Source organism: Palaemon carinicauda, chromosome 9 (genome assembly GCF_036898095.1).
Source record: "Palaemon carinicauda isolate YSFRI2023 chromosome 9, ASM3689809v2, whole genome shotgun sequence".
Classification (NCBI taxonomy): domain Eukaryota; kingdom Metazoa; phylum Arthropoda; class Malacostraca; order Decapoda; family Palaemonidae; genus Palaemon; species Palaemon carinicauda.
Genome location: NC_090733.1, coordinates 109,485,904 through 109,504,246, shown reverse-complemented (window position 1 = coordinate 109,504,246; position 18,343 = coordinate 109,485,904).

Sequence of the window (18,343 nt, the reverse complement as noted above, 5' to 3'; positions counted from 1 at the left end):
ATCCCCTGGCCATGACCTATGCCGGTCCCATGCGCATTGCGCCATATCCTTCTCTCGGGAACCGGGACAAGCCCCCTACATGGTATGGTTCCCGGAGTCATGCACGCTTTGCTACGAGCTGTCCTCCCTACTCCTGAACGATGATGTAAGTTGGTTCTAGTTTGTTCCTTTTGGTATCCTTTGGCGATGATTTAATTTGTTCTTTATATATGTATACATCGCTTATTGCGGAGAACGGTCTTCTTCTTCATCATTAATCCCCTCACCTCTTTCAGGCTGATGATGAATCTCTCCGGGCTGCAAGGGCTGCTCTCCGTCCTTGGGTGTCAGCCTTAGGAAGGAATGCTCCGTCTGGCGCACCCTATCTCCTCGACGGAGTCATGGCCTCTCGCCTGTTCCCGGGCTCTACTACTGCGGCAGTTCCACCGGAGACAGCGGCCCCGTTAATTGAGGCGGTTAGAGCAACCATCCCAACGGAAGAGGAAGCTTAATTGGCGGGGGACGTGTCCTCTCTAGATTTGGACGTCGAACCCATGGATGAGCAGGTAGGTGGGATGAGTTGGTGGCCCCCCTTTTATCTCTCACTCCTTCCTCTACCTCTTCCTTCCACGGCTTCTCCTCGGGATCCCTCCGTTCCTGTACGACCCAAGGTGAAGCACTACGTACCTTTAAGCCTTCAGCTTTGCCATTATCTGCGTCACCGGTCCCTGGACCCTCAAAGGATCCTGATGTTCATATTACTTTGCATAAAACCGTGACTGCTAAAAAGACGAAGTCCGCTAAGTCCAGGGCTTCATCAGCGGGTCGTGCTCAGGATCCCTCCTTCCCCGCCGACCTGATCAGGGATATTGTTAAAGAGCAGATACAACAACATTCTAGGGCAAGCCAAGGAGCTATGACGGAGCTCAAAGATATGGTTGCGAATTTGATCCGTTCAGGAACTCAGATGCCTCCTCCTTCAGCCCCAGACGCATCGAAGTTACCCCCTTTCGATAAAAACAACCCATGGAGGTTTGCCTTACATGCTCCATATATAGATGGTAACCATAACTCTGGATGGCATAGGCACCCGCCCTCTAGAGGACCTAGAATTTTACCCTCCGGGACTAGAATTCCCATTGAACAGCTTCGTCCGTTTGAAAGAGCATTCCTTGGTTAGGTTAGACAAGGTACCGAAGGAAACGGTAATATTTCCTAAAGAGCAGGCCCAAGCTGTCTGGGCCAGGACGTTGTCGGACTGGGGGTGCGCTAATTCCAAGCTCACCCCACACAAAGAGGCCTACACCATATTTGCAACTGCTCCCATTATTACCTTACCTATTACGGATAAATTGACAGATCTTACTATTCAAGCTGTCAAAGAAGGTTCTGCCATGCCGGCTCTTAAAGAGATGGACCCCACCTCCATGCTCATCCCGAGTACCTCTACTACCTGGGACGATGCTTCCTCTACTTTCACAGTAGGGAAGTTAGACCCAGACTGCGCCTCTACTCTGTTTTCCGAGAAGCTTCCCAAATTACCGGAGAATCTTCTCAAGGCTGAGTTTGAGGCACGGAATAGGTTAGCTAAGTCTCTCCACTCCATTACCTCAGCGGAGTCCCTAGCCTCACTTTATCCGACAGAGACCTTGTTTCGGATATTCACGAAGAACCTGTCTCTGTCCTACCAAATCGACCTACACGATTTCTGGTCTGCTCGGGTTAGTTGCAGGAAATACGTTCTGTCTGAGGCCTCTATCAGACATGAACCGAACAGGCTGATAGCTTCCTCCTGCTGGGGTAAAACCCTCTTTCCTCAGGAGGAGGTGAACAAGGTTCTGCAAGACGCTGCGAGAGCAAACCAAAATTTGCAAGTGAGGTGGGGCCTCACTACCAAAAGGAAGGTCGAAGCCCAAAAGCAAGCTTTCTTCAAGAAGAAGCAGAGATTTACCCCTTACAAGACGAACCGGGGTCACTACCATCAATCGTCAGTTACCCACTTGTCATCACAGTCTCCCTCTGCTTCGACGTCTCTGCAACCGAATCCCCCTCAACAGGTGGTCTACCTCACTGCTCCCCCAGGTACACAACCCAACCCCGTTTGGATGCCCTCGCCTGCATACAACCCTAGCTACGAACCCTCAGGTTCCTTTCGTGGACACCAGAGAGGAAGCTACAGGGGTAGAGGACAGTTCCGCCAACGAGCCGGACCTAGGACAAGGGGTGCTCGGGGAGGGAAAGGACTAGATTCACTCCCTTGCAATGATGTGGTCCCGGTAGGAGGGAGACTTTACCACTTTCGAGACCATTGGACCTTCAGTCCGTGGGCTCACAGCATAATCTCCAAAGGTTTGGGGTGGAAATGGTCAAAAGGTTCTCCTCCTCCACCAGTGACCTTCTTCCAGAAACCCACTCACATCCTGAAAGAGTACACCACAGAGTTACTCAAGAAGAAAGCAATCAAACGGGTTCGATCGCTGAAGTTCCAAAGCCGCCTGTTCACAGTTTCGAAGAAAGGCTCGTCGGCATTGAGAGTGGTCCTGGACTTGTCAAAGCTAAACTCTTACATTCTCTGCGACAAGTTCCGGATGTTGACTATCTCTCAGGTACGGACCTTACTTCCCCGTGGGGCCGTCACCACCTCTATCGATCTTACCGACGCCTATTATCATGTACCAATAGCTCGAAACTTCTCTCCTTACCTAGGTTTCCGCCTAGGCAGGAAAGCCTTTGCGTTCAAAGTCATGCCCTTCGGCCTCAACATTGCTCCCAGGATATTCACGAAACTGGGAGAGACAGTGTTAGAACAACTCAGGAACCAAGGGATACAGATCATTGCTTATCTGGATGATTGGCTCATTTGGGCTCGGTCGGCCCTGGAATGCAACAGAGCTACGAAGAAAGTACTTCGATTTCTCACCAACCTGGGATTTCAGGTCATTCTCCAAAAGTCCCGCCTGCAACCATCAGGCCACTTCAAATGGTTAGGCATTCAGTGGGACCTTTCAAAGCACAAGCTGTCTCTTCCTTCCAAAAAGGTAAGAGAAATAGCTTCCAAGATCAAGAATTTTCTCAAACACAAACAGGTGTCCAGAAGACCCTTAGAAAGAATCCTCAGCCTTCTCCAATTCACTTCAGTACCAGATCTCCTATTAAAAGCCAAACTCAAAGACATCAATCGAGTTTGGAGAAAGAGAGCTACAGTACCTTTAAGAGACAAGGTTTCGAATATCCCCTCTGTCTTGAAAATGAGACTACGCCCATGGTCCGAACCGAAGAACCTCTCCAAATCGGTTCCTCTACAATTCCCACCTCCACAAGTGACAATTCATACAGACGCGTCTCTGAATGGATGGGGGGGGGGGGGTTACTCCGAACATCAGATGTTTCAGGGCTCTTGGTCACCCGCCATGAAACAGTTCCATATCAATGTTCTCGAAGCCATGGCAGTGTTCTTGACCCTGAAGAGACTCTCTCCTCCGAGGTCGACCCACATCAGAGTAGTGTCAGACAGCACAGCCGTAGTACACTGCGTCAACAGAGGAGGATGCAAGTCACCAAACCTGAATCAGATCCTGGTCACTATCTTCGCCTTGGCAACAGAAAAGAACTGGTTCCTGTCAGCAACTCACCTAGTGGGAGTCCAGAATGTGATAGCGGACTCACTATCCAGGACGAAACCACTGGAATCAGAATGGTCTCTAGACATAATTTCATTCCGGTGGATACTCAGGCTGGTTCCGGGCCTCCAGGTAGATCTATTCGCAACTCAGATGAATCACAAACTTCCTTGTTATGTGACCCCAAACCTGGACCCTCAGGCTTATGACATGGACGCATTAACCCTGGATTGGAACTATTGGAAGAAGATTTACCTATTTCCCTCAGTGAATCTTCTAATGAAAGTTTTACACAAACTACGCTCCTTCCGGGGGGCAGTGGCTTTAGTAGCACCTCACTGGCCAAAGAGCAGTTGGTTTCCTCTCCTCCTCGAGTTGAAACTCCATCCCTTCAGGATCCCATTCCCCAAACTGACCCAAGTAATCCAAACTCAGACTGTGTCAGATTCCTCAAGGATAGCCAAAACCCTAACTTTGTGGACTTCATGAAGTTTGCAGCTCGTAGAGACGCAAACATTGACCCGGAAAACGTTCTCTTCATCGCATCAGACAAAAGGGACTCGACAATTCGTCAATATGATTCGGCCGTTAAGAAACTAGCAGATTTCCTAAAGAATTCAGACCATACTCGTATGTCTCTGAATTTAGCCATCTCTTTCTTTAGGTTCCTATTTGACAAAGGCCTAGCAGCTAGCACTATAACCACCATCAAGTCAGCTTTGAAGAAGATCTTCCTTGTTGGGTTTAACATTAACCTAGCTGATTCCTATTTCTCATCTATTCCAAAAGCGTGTGCTAGGCTTCGACCTTCGGTTCGTCCACAAAAGGTCTCTTGGTCACTGAACGATGTCCTCAAACTTGCGTCGGACACGGACAATGAATCCTGCTCTTATATCACTCTTCTTAGGAAGACTTTATTTCTAACAGCTTTGGCCTCAGGTGCTAGAATCTCAGAACTAGCAGCTCTCTCACGAAACCCGGAAAACATAGATTTCCTCCCTTCAGGCGAAGTACTCCTTTCTCCAGACAGAGCTTTCCTAGCTAAAAATGAGGATCTGCAAAATAGGTGGTCCCCTTGGAAGATTATCTCCCTTCCCCAGGATCCTTCTCTGTGTCCAGTCACTACTCTCTGGGCCTTTTTAGCTAGAACTGCCACCCGCTCGTCTGGCCCCTTGTTTATCAGGGAACAAGGAGGTACTATTTCCATTCAAGGTATCAGACAACAAATCTTCTACTTCATTAAACATGCTAATCCGGAATCATTTCCCCATGCTCATGATATACGGTCAGTAGCTACCTCCATCAATTACTTCCAGAACATGGACTTTGATGACCTTAAAAAATATACGGGTTGGAAATCTCCTATGGTTTTCAAACGCCACTATCTAAAGAACTTACAGGCCCTTAAATACCCAACGGTTGCAGCGGGGAGTCTTATCTCTCCCCATTAATCTCTTCTTCTTCCTTTCTTCCATCTCATCTCTTCCCCCTCCTACCCGCCACTCACACCACGTCGCCACTCTTCTGGGTGGTTCGTTAGCCCTAAGATATTTACCATGTTTAATTCCTATGGTTTAACTGTTATTGTATTTACCGTTCCTTTAATGTTTAGATATGCTTAGACATGTAAGATTTGATGCCTTTTGCATTTGGACACTCAGATGTTTCCTTGTCTTCATATTTATTTAGCCTTACGTTCCCTATGTCCTTTGGCTAGTTTGTAATTTTATGTTTACTTACAGTATTATATTATATTATTGTCTTACATGGTGTTTGTATTCTACTCATTATGTTATTACTTTATTGGGCTTGGAAGGCATTCTCTGGTACATTTTCACCGGCCGTCACAGGTCGACCCAGAAAAGGGATTTTGACGAAGGAAAAATCTATTTCTGGGGAGAGACCTGTGACGCCCGGTGAAACCCTTACCGGTTATTTTGTACGGACCCTCCCTTTCCTTGCCAAGCCATATGTTCTTGCAGAAGGATGTCCTAGAGGGCGCTCGTGTTAGGTGTCGGTGGCGTGGTCCAAGTGTGGTTTCTAGGGCCTCTGTTACGGCCCTTCCCTTTGATGAACGAATTATCTAAATGGAAGACAGCCCGTGAATAGTGGTTTTCACACGCCCCTGCTGTATACACGACACCCACAAGGTGCTCGCGCGAGGGTAGTAACCTCTGCATTCCATGCTTTTATCTTTCTCTGGTATATTTGGAAGATTTATATCAGAAAAGTGTAAAGAAGGACCTTTTCACCGGGCGTCACAGGTCTCTCCCCAGAAATAGATATTTCCTTCGTCAAAATCCATTAATGTTCCACGTCTCCCATTTTATTAGCAATCAGACCTTCCATGTTCTTCCACCTTTTGGCATCTATAAAATGCCTTTGGTTGTTTTTGCTCTCCTATTGTTATTATTCTTAATCCTTTCATGTACTTCTTTTAACAACTAATAACCCTCGGATTCTTCTATTTTCTGGCATATATAAACTCACTATTCATCATTTTTATATTTGATATTTTCTCTGAGCTATTTTTTATTTGCATCATTTCATGTTTTCCTTTTTACCTTCACCAGAAGGTCATATTTAGATTGGCGTGTATTTTCTTATCTATGTTTGTATGTTTTTTTTTTCATGTCAAAAACTATTTGACTGAATCTCATGAAATAATTACCCATGGGATAATTACCCATGATCCAAGGACAGTTTTATTAGATTTTGGGAGCAACTGGGTCAAAGGTCAAGGTCGAGGCAATGAAAAAGTGAAAAAGGATTTTTTCTGTATCATGGGCAAATTTTATGCAATTTTCATGAGACTAGTGCCAAAATGTGCATAATTTAATTATCTATCTTGTGATTTAGTTGTAATTGTGTCAAAGGTCAGGGCCAAAAACGTCTTTTTGACATTTCAAGGTAAATATTTATCCAATTTGCATAAAACTGGTGCCAAAATGTGCATGATTCAATTTCCTATCTTGTGATGTACAACATAATCAAGGTCAAGGTCACAAACAACTCAAAAACCTTTTTTTAGCTATATTGCGGTCGAATCTTACTAAATTTTGTTGGATGATTGGATATGGTCCAAGGACAATTTTATTGGATTTTGGGAGGAATTCGGTCAAAGGTCAAGATCACAACTAGGTAAAAAACGGCTCTTTGCGATATAATGGTCAATTTCTATTCAATTAGCATGAACCTAGTGCCAAATTTGCATAATTCATTTGGCTACTTTGTGATGTATCGTTGGCGAAGATATGCGCTCTACCAAGTGCCCGTCCAAGTTTTAACTTATCCTTGAAATTTACTATATAACTAATAATGCCATGGGATTCCTTAACCATTTCTGAGACGTGACGATACATGAGAGAGGAATAATGTTATACCATGCAATGAAGTATGCTCTAGGCTACTAAAGAGATTATTAGAGTAAATCAATGAAACAGAAACACTACAAGAGATGTAAGCTGTACCCAATGACAATTCAAGATACTATGTTGTATTTTTTACATCTGAGCCTGAAAATAAAACCTGAATATCTTTATCATTGAAAAGAAATAGATATGTAACAAAAAATGATCAGGCTTATTACTAAGGGAATATTTGCTTAGATATAAAATCGTGCAATTATTAATAATTTCTGCTGAAGATATAAATATAATTTTATTCAAATTTACGAGAAGTTAACCATCAAAGGGAAACACATACTTGATAGAAACTAATTTTCCGGTGAAGATGATATGAAAACAAACAGAAAATAATCTACATTAAACACCATATCGGTAACAAAGCTGCATTCATATATGCATTTAATTGATTTATGGTTCATTTAATTATCCATATTTTGATGAATAATATACTTGCGACTCTACACGGGTTCCAAAACTAAATTACATTGAAACTTCATTTTCAATTGGTTCATTATCGCATTAGAAAACCGGTAAAGTAATTTAGATTAAATCTAAATTCATTTTTAGTATACAGAACTGGTCATGATAAAGATGTTTAAAAAAGAATAAATAAGACAAGTCTAAATTGTGTTCTCCCAAAACCTAGTTTGAGAGCACCCAACTCCACCGCCATGACCTCGTTTTAAATTAGACCTGCAAATTTGTTAGCGACCATCGGCCTACTTCGCAGAATTTCTTTTAATACTTCTTTTCTATTCCTTCATCGCCACTTCCTCCCCTTTTATCTTAAATTGCCTTTCTCTTTGAAAGAAAGGAGATTGACTCGTGAGATTTAAAAGAATGATGGTCGAAAGATTTGGAAAATAGGTTTCTCAAATATCAAGGGACAGACTTTTGTCTTGTAATTACTTGGTCCTTGAACTGTCTTAAATCTTGATGACATTACTAAGGGCAGAATATAATCAATCTAATGGAATTACTGTATGCTTTTTAATACAAAACATATGCACAGTAAACAAAATAATAGGCTACAGTTAGCTAATTTTATATTTTCATATTCAGCGAAAGTGGAAAACCCTCTTGTACATATGTTCCTCAAGAGTCAAGAAATGTGTGTCGTAGAAAATTGTCTTTCTTGAATATTAAACGAAGATGATGAATAAGGAAAACATTTTCAATAAGCATATTTACAAATGAATTAATGTAGGAATTCGCAGAAAGAGCTACACAGATATAGTCCTCCCCTCTATAAAATAAAGAGGAAGTGTATGTATATAAATATATTTCTTTCATGTCACGCTGAGCAACATAGGGTAGAGGGAGTAGCCCCACCTTGGCGAGAGTGTTTTTTAATCACAAATCTATTCCTTTCCGTATTAATCTGATTAATTATTCAATTGCGTCAGGCCTAGGTAAGATACGAAAGTTAAGGAGGCATTTGCAGACTCCTCAACCAATAAATAGATCAAAGGATAATCGTGACAAATACGACATGAATGGAATTAGAATGGAAGCTGTTGTTTTGGGAGTAAGATTCGAAAACACGATTTGAAGAGAATACAGACAAGAAAATCTTTGCAATCCTCACGGAATAGGTTGAGATTAACGTAGGTAAGCGGGGATTTTTAAAAGGAGCTTGCTTTTGGGAACAACGATAATCGTCTTGATCCAAATCTGCTTCGTCACTTATAAAAGAGAAGCCGCTTTTGCAGTGTATTTTTATCGGTCCGTATTTGACATCCCGATGGGATGGTGTAAACTGCTTGGCCTCAAAGTGAATTAGAGATCAGGTAATGCTTCTTAGGTCCGATAAACACGAATACACTGAGATTCATATCGATTGACCACGAAAGCTTTTAATATTTATTTATTTATTTATATACTTTTATGTTTGTTTGTTTGTTTGTGACTCGCATAACTCAAAACTATTTAACCAAAACTCAAAACACTTGTTTTGATGATTGGTCATTATCCAAGAACAATTTTATTAGATTTTAGGATGGATTGGGTCAAAGGTCAACGTCACGAAAATGTCCAAAAATTTCTATCCGATTTGTATGAAACGTGCCAAAATGTGCATAATTCAATTGCATATATTATGATATACAGCTGATATAGGCGAAGGTATGCGCTCTACCGAGTGCTCGTTGTAGTTTAAATATGAAATTATGCCGCTTGAATTCAGGACGATTCTTTTTCTTGTCCTACATAAAATTCATTGGTAACAACTTTAAACTGCTGAACTGGTAACGGTGGAATACAAAATTGAGGCAAGAAAAGAAAGATGGGGTAAAGCTGTAATGGTGAAATACAAATTTGAGGCAAAGAAAAATGAGCAAAAGCTGACGTATGCAGAACGATTTATCACTGCTTACTAAGCTGGCATGAACGAGGGATAAAAAACGAAGAAATGGATTTTAAACATATATGAATATTTTTTGGTAATCAGGAGAGAAAAAATACAAAAGAAAGTCTAGGTTTGATTAATTGATAGAAATATTAAAGGAAGAAGCACTGTATTACTATTTCCCTTGACTATGAGAAAAGACTTAAATGGAATGGTCCTAAAAGTACATAAATCTCTTAATGGAAGCCAGATTAAATATCCAACCGCAAAGAATATATTGCTGTACATATTTTGATAAATTGTACAAAAGGAAGCTTCACGAGACATAAAAAATGGTATGAAAATATCTAGTTGGTAACTAATTCGTGTTTGCTTCAAATTTACTCAGGTTTCAATTTGGACCAAAAATAAAAAACTAGTAAAAAATACTGAATCATGTACAGTAAGTTCCGTAACGGGTAAACACGTAATTCAAACCTATTGAAACTTCAAGTAATTCATCGTTAAAGGTTCCAAATGATTAGCTCGTGAATGGTAAGCTAATGTGCTGAAAAATATATGAAACGAGAGACAAAAAGGAGACGCAATTTAAGTAAAAAGGAAAATCCTCTATGGCAAGTTGGTAAAGACAAAGAGAGAGAGAGAGAGAGAGAGAGAGAGAGAGAGAGAGAGAGAGAGAGAGAGAGAGAGAGAGAGACCAAAATTACATACATTTAGGGAGTTAAGAGATATAGATAATTTCATTCCATGATTGTTTTAAAGGGTAAATGCTGGTTTCAACTACGGAACCCGACCGTACGCTACAAAACACAAATTAATAAGCAAGTTTCCTAATTCTTTTATAGGAAGATGATAAAAGAGTAATTAAACAAAAGAGGTGATATGCAGATTTATTATTATTATTATTATTATCATTATTATTATTATTATTATTAGCTAAACTACAATTGAACACCAACAGCACTGAGCAGGCGAGCAGGCCTAAATGGCTCATAATAATAATAATAATAATACCCGAAGCGTTGCGTTTTACAACTTAAAACAACGTCTGTAAAGAATATGAAGTGTTTTTCCCACCAAGGAATTTCGACTGACGATGTGGGCCATAACGAGGAGACAGAGGGTGTCCCAGTAAAGTCATAAAACTGATTTATGAGGTGTTGACTGATGAGGCAGAAAAGATCATGGGAGGATGACTTGCCAGCTTACGCCCCACATACACTATCACATGCAGATTTCTTCCTCAAGGAAGTACTTACTGATACACCCCTTACCAGATGCTTGCATCAGTAACAACCTGTATCAGGGAAAAGCTTACCTAAGCTCACAACAGCAAGAACACCAATAATTCCCTTGAAATCCGTTTTTTTTTAGCCCCAATGGTGTTAAACCGACTCAAAGAAATTTAATTCTTATCCTTACTTTCGTGATTTAAGGTCATAGCCCCCCCCCCTCTCTCTCTCTCTCTCTCTCTCTCTCTCTCTCTCTCTCTCTCTCTCTCTCTCTCTCTCTCTATGTAACGATTTTTTAATTTAATCTTTTTATCACTAAACCCTTTGCTCCTACTTCTTATTCGCCATATTTACAAGGGTTTTCATAACCACCAAAGTGGTGTACCTCTGACTCCTTCCATACCATTTTCCATTATTTATTCTCTTTTGACTATAGTTAACAGCCATCTCTCTCTCTCTCTCTCTCTCTCTCTCTCTCTCTCTCTCTCTCTCTCTCTCTCTCTTTTCCAGTTAAGTCCACAGTTCTCTCATCCTTCACCCCTACGCTCAGCTATAAGTCTCGACTCCTGAACACACCGATTCGAGAAAGATGAAAACGGATTCGACCTTAAGAGGCAATTAGTCTTAGCCAGGCTGTATAAATTATGATCTACTCATTTCATTTATGCCAACCAGGCGGCGGCGGGAACGATTATAAATGACGCTACTATTTCAAACCAACAGAATGGCTTGGCGTAGGTTGACAAGGTTAACAGGGGACTGGGGAACTTTATTTTCTTTCGTATTTCTTCGGCACGAATCAGGATTGTCTTGGAAGTACAATATGACTCTCTCTCTCTCTCTCTCTCTCTCTCTCTCTCTCTCTCTCTCTCTCTCTCTCTCTCTCTCTCTCTTATGTATTTGTAATTTAAATGACTCACACGTGCAATTATTCCTGCCGAACAGTGAATGTGCATAAATGCACAAATATAATTTGGTGACAGACACATAGTGGACATGATTACGAAGACTATTCTCGTCTCACTCTCTCTTGAAGGGGAAAATTGCGTGTGATGAATATGATATATATATATATATATATATATATATATATATATATATATATATATATATACACGTATAAATACAATTTATATATATATATATATATGTATGTATGTATAAACACATATATATGTACGTATAAATACAGTGTATATATATATATATATATATATATATATATATATATATATCACAAACAACAAATGCAGCCGTTTCTGGTCCACCGCAGGACAAAGGTCTCAAATATGTCAAATCAACTCTACGGTTTGACCAGTTTTCATAACCACGCTGGCCAGTGCGGATTGAAGAGGGTGGGAGATTTTTGTCTGATCGCTCACAGCAAACCAACCTACCATGGGTGGCCCTGACTATTATTGCTTTGCTGATCATGGGGATACGCAAACCCCGCTCAGAATATATATATATATATATATATATATATATATATATATATATGTATATATATATTTATATATATATATATTTATATATATATATATATATATATATATATATATATATATATATAACATATATATATATATATAACATATATATATATATATATATGTTATATATATATATATATGTTATATATATATATATATATATATATATATATATATATATATATATATATTTATATATATATACACACACATATATATGTGCGTGTGTACCTTCATATTGAGATGCAAAGAAACGCATTCAGTAGAAAACCGGACATGAATCCTAATCGGTTACACCTTTAAATATTTTAAGACGTTTTGAAAACGTTACCTTTTTAATGAAATATACGTAATAAGTATGTAAATAAAAGGACGGATGTGATAAAAGGAAACTAGAGAATAAAATAAAAAAAGTGAACATCTGTGTCTCTACCACACACATATATCCACTAACAGATTAAGATTTAAGGATGTACAATCACAAGAAACCAAATTTATGTAACTTGCAAATTTGGAAGTATTCTTTAGATATAAGTAAATTTAGTTTATACAATATATACCTTATATTCATGAAATTATTAAAGCTTTATTCTATAAAATTGGAGTAAACAAATTTTTGTCATACATAAAATAGTGCACAATAACCCGAGTGTTTATTCGTATGCGTGCGTATAAAATATCCCATATCTCTCTCTCTCTCTCTCTCTCTCTCTCTCTCCACTATGTATTTCCTTTCTTTGGAGGAAGCTTTAAGTTCATGTCACTGAACTTGAACTACAATTTCTCTCTCTCTCTCTCTCTCTCTCTCTCTCTCTCTCTCTCTGATTTTTTTACCAACTTGCAATACATTCTTTGCGGTAGGATATTCAATCCGGCTTCCATAAAGAGATTTATGTACTTTTAAGACCATTCCATTTAAGTCTTTTCACATAGCCAAGGGGAATAGTAATACAGTGCTTCTTCCTTCAACATTTCCATCAATTAATCAAACCTAGATTTTCTTTTGTATTTTATCTCTCCTGGTTGCCAAAAAATATTTCTACATGTTTAAAATCCAATTCTTCTTTTTTATCCCTCGTTCAAGCCAGCTTAGTAAGCAGTGATAAATCGTTCTGCATACGTCAGCTTTTGCTAATTTTCCTTTGCCTCAAATTTGTATTTCACCGTTACAGCTTTACCCCCATCTTTTTATTCTTGCCGCAATTTTGTATTCCACCGTTACCAGTTCAGCAGTTAAAAGTTGTTACCATTAAATTCTATGTGGGACAACAAGATGTACAAGATGTATCGTCCTGAATTCAAGCGGCTTAATTTCATCTCTAAACTACAGCGAACACTCGATAGAGCACATACCTTCGCCTATATCAACTGTATATTATAAGAAAGGCAATTGAAATTACACATTTTGGCACTGGCTTCATGCAAATCATATAGAAATTGACCACGATATAACAAAGAGACGTTTTTTACCTTTTCTTGACCTTGACCTTTGACACAATAACTCCCAAAATCTAATAAAATTGTCCTTGGATCGTGATCAATCATCCAACAAGTGTTATGAGATTCGGCCAAACAGTTTTTCAGTTATGCGACACAAAAACAAATAAACATAAAATATAAATAAATACAAAAAGCTTTCGTGGTGGTAGCAACCGTGTGTCACACGATCGTACGTAGTAACGACATTTCTCTATTTTGTATTTAGTCTCCTTTGTATCTTCGCTCTCCCCTCGCACTGATAACGACCTGAATCAACTTGTGGCTCGTCACATGGTCAATCGATATGACTCTCAGTGTATTTGTTTTGATCAGACCTAAGAAGCATTACCTGATCTCTAATTCACTTTGAGGCCAAGCAGTTTACACCATTCCTCGGGATGTCCAATGGGGACCTATAAAAATACACTGCAAAAGCGGCTTCTCTTGTATAAGCGACAAAGCAGATTTGGATCAAGAAGCCTATCGTGGTTCCCAAAAGCAAGCTCCTTTTAAAAATCCCCGCTTACCTACGTTAATCTCCGCCTATTCCGTGAGGCTTGCAAAGATTTTCTTGTCTGTATTCTCTTCAAATCGTGTTTTAGAATCTCACTCCCAAAACAACAGCTTCCATTCTAATTCAATTCATGTAGTATTTGTCACGATTAGCATCTGATCTATTTATTGGTTGAGGAGTCTGCAATTGCCTCCTTAACTTTCGTATCTTACCTAGGCCTGACGCAACTGAATTATTAATCAGATTAATACGAAAAGGAATACATTTGTGATTAAACCCTCTCTCTAGGGTAAGGCTACTCCACCTAACCCCATATCGCTCAGCATGACATGAAAGAAATATATTTATATATAGGGGAAGGATTATAATTGTGTAGCTCTCTCTGCGAATTTCTGCATTAATTCCTTTGTAAATATGATTATTGAAAATATTTTCCTTATTCATCATCTTCGTTCAATATTCAAGAAAGAAAATTTCCTACGACACACATTTCATGACTCTAGAAGAACATTTGTACAAGAAGCCTTTGAACTCTCGCTGAATATGAAGATACAAAATTAGCTAATTGGAACCTATGATAGTGTTTACTATGCATATGTATTGTATTAAAGAGTATACAGTAATCCAATTAGATTGATTATATTCTGCCCTTAGTAATGCCATCAAGATTAAGACAGTTCAGGGACCACGTAATTACAAGACAAAAGTCTTTGTCACTTGATACTTGAGAAATGTATTTTCCAAATCTTTCGACCATCATTCTTGTCAATCTCACGAGTCAGTTTCTTTTCTTTAAAAGAGAAAGGCAATCTAAGATAAAAGGGGAGGAAGTGGCGATAAAGGAATAGAAAAGAAGTATTAGAAGAAATTCTGCGAAGGAGGACGATGGTCGCTAAATTCTTTTAGGAACAAATTTGCAGGTCTAATTTAAAACGAGGTCATGGCGGTGGAGTTGGGTGCGGTCAAACTAGGTTTTGTAAGAAAACAATTTAGTCTTGTCTATTTTATTCTTGTTTAAACACCTTTATCATGACCAGTTCTGTATACTACAAATAAATTTAGATTTAATCTAAATTACTTTATAGGTTTTCTAATACGAAATGACCTGATTGAAAATGAAGTTTCATTGTGATTTAATTTCGGAACCCGTCTAGAGCCTCAAGTATATTATCTATTGAAATATGGATAATGATATGAACAATAAATCAATTATATGCATATATGAATGCAGCTTTGTTACCGATCTGGTGTTTAATGCAGATTATTTTCTTTTTGTTTTCATATCATCTCCACCAGAAAATTAGTTTGTATCAAGTATGTGTTTCTCTTTAATGGTTAACTTCTCGTAAATTTGAATAAAATTATATTTATATCTTCAGCAGAAATCATTAATAATTGCACGGTTTTATATCCAAGCACAAGTAGTGCTTTAGTAATAATCCTGCTTGAAAATTGTTTGTCAGATAACTCTTTTCAAAGATAAAGTTGTTCAGGTTTTATTTTCACTCCCAGGAGTGAGAAAATAAAACGTGGTATCCTATATTCTCATTCTGTACAGCATACATCTCTTGTAGTGTTTCTGTTTCATTGATTTACTATAATAATCTCTTTAGTAGCCTAGAGCATACTCCATTGCATGGTATAACATTATTCCTCTCTCATGTATCGTCACGTCTCAGAAATGGTTAAGGAACGCTATGGCATTATTAATTATATAGTTAATTTCAAGGATAAGTTAAAACTTGAACGGGCACTTGGTAGAGCGCATACCTTCGCCAACGCCACATCACAAGACAGACAAATGAATTATGCACATTTTGGCTCTATTCCCATGCTAATCGTATAAAAAGTGACCACTACATAGGAAAAAGAAGTTTTTGGTCTTGTTGTGACCTTGATCTTTGACCCAATCGATTCCAAAATCTGATCAACTTATCCCTGGATCATGGCCAATCATCCAACCAAATTTCATAAGATTCGACCACGACATAGAAAAAATAAGTTTTTGAACTTTTCATGACCTTGACCTTGATTATAGTGTATATCACAAGATAGGCAATTGAATTATGCACATTTTAGCACCAGTCTTATGCAAAGTAGATAAAGATTTAGCACGATTTATCAAAAAGAAGTTTTTGGCTTTGACTTTTGAGAAAATCACTACTAAATCCCAAGATAAGACATTAAATTATGCACATTTTGGCACTAGTTTCATGAAAATCGTATAAAACTTGACCACGATGCGACAAAAAGACGTTTTTTACTTTTTCATTACCTTTACCATGACCTTTGACCCAATCACTCCCAAAATCCAATAAATTTTTTCTTGGATCATGGGCAATTATCCCACAAAATTTCATGTGATTCAGTCAAATAATTTTTGACAAATAAACAAACAAACATAACAACGTGAATAAATAAATACACGCCAATCACAATATAACCTTCTGGTGAAGATAAAAAGGAAAATATAAAATGATGCAAATAAAAAAAAGCTCAGAGACTGGTAATAATTTTTCAATAATATCATTGAAAATATCAAATATGAAAATGATGAGTAGTGAGTTTAAATATGCCAGAAAATATAAGAGACTAGGATTATTAACTGTTAAAAGAAGTATATGAAATGATTAAAAATAATGACAATAGGAAAGCGAAAACAACCAAAGGTATTTTATAGATGCCAAGAGGTAGAAGAACATGGGAGGTCTGATTGCTAATAAAATGGGAGACATGGAACATTAAAGAAGATGATGAAGAAGGAGAAGGAAAAGAAGAAGAATTTACAGTTCTCATCAAGTCTTTTAGGATGATGTGGTTAGTCCCACGCCCTTATCAATCAAGGATGTAATAGATCTCAGTCGCCCAAAAACCTAGATCGATAATTCCCAAAGTCCACAACACAAAAAACACGTAAACACAAAAACCACAAATTTCATTTTTTTACGTATTGTTTTAGACTCTTATTCACTATCTTCATGTGTAGTAATGTTTAATTATCTTCATTTTATATTATAATATACTATATTATATTATATTATATTATATCATATTATACTATAATATATATATATATCTATATATATATATATATATATATATATATATATATGTGTGTGTGTGTGTGTGTGTGTGTGTGTGTCTCCTAATTCATGTATGTAGATGTCTTGTACGACAAGGTAAATTAACTCAATATTCATGAGTATTCCACAAAACCCTATGTCTCGGCATATTATTTCAAAGATTGCATTTTGGGAGTGAAGGGAGTTTAGTTGCCGGTGAGCGCTCAAGTTGAGAAGTCACTCACCTAAGAGGGTAGTTGTGTACGGTGTACTTAACGAACAAAACTTATGTAATAAATAAAGAAAACCCATATTCCGAGGTCTCATTATCCGTCTACATGGGTCATATTGGTGTCAGGTGTAAAAAAATATTTCTGTTTGTGTATGCTGTGAGTGATGTTGTTCTTTGAGCCGGTGAGATAAAAATTAGAGATGCCTAAATACACAAGGACTAACATAACAGACGCTGCTGCTACAGGAGATGAGAACGAAGGAGCAGTGAGATATAGCGTTCTCGATGAAGAATATATACAGGAAATTAGATCGCAAGAATTGGGAAGTAAGTTAGAAAACTTACAACAGTTAATGAACAGATTCTTGGTTGAATGAGAAGAGGCGCGGCACGCAACCACAGCATATCCAACGTACCTAAACGAAGTTCAAACGCACACAAGTGAAAGTACACATGCACAGCCGATTGAAGATACGCAAATCGTAGTTCGAAAGTTGCTAGAACTCCAGGCAAGCGTTAGGCCTTTTGATGATCAACGGCGTAACAAAGGGTTTCAATCGATTGAAGTGTTTTTGAGAGACTTTGAAGTAGCTACATATGGGTGGTCGGAAAGAGAAAAAGCTATTCAAGTAATTAAAAGGCTGAAAGATACTCCGGTAATGGAGGTAATGTGTTGGCTGCATTACTGTTTAAGAAGTTATGCTGAAATAAAACGACGTTTAATTGAGAAGTATGCCTTGCCTGACGCGAGAAAGGGAGACCTAAAAGAAAATTACAGACCCAAAATACGGGAAGGTGAATCCGTTCTTAGTTTTGCAACTCGCATTTTTCGTGATTGTGATTCGTTTGCTACCCGTAGTGCCAATCTCCCAGGTAACAAAAATGCAATTGCCCGTACACATATTCACAGATTAGTAAACCCGTATTTATGTGGTTATTTGTTCGATGACAATCGCTCGTTAGCAGACGTAGTGAGTG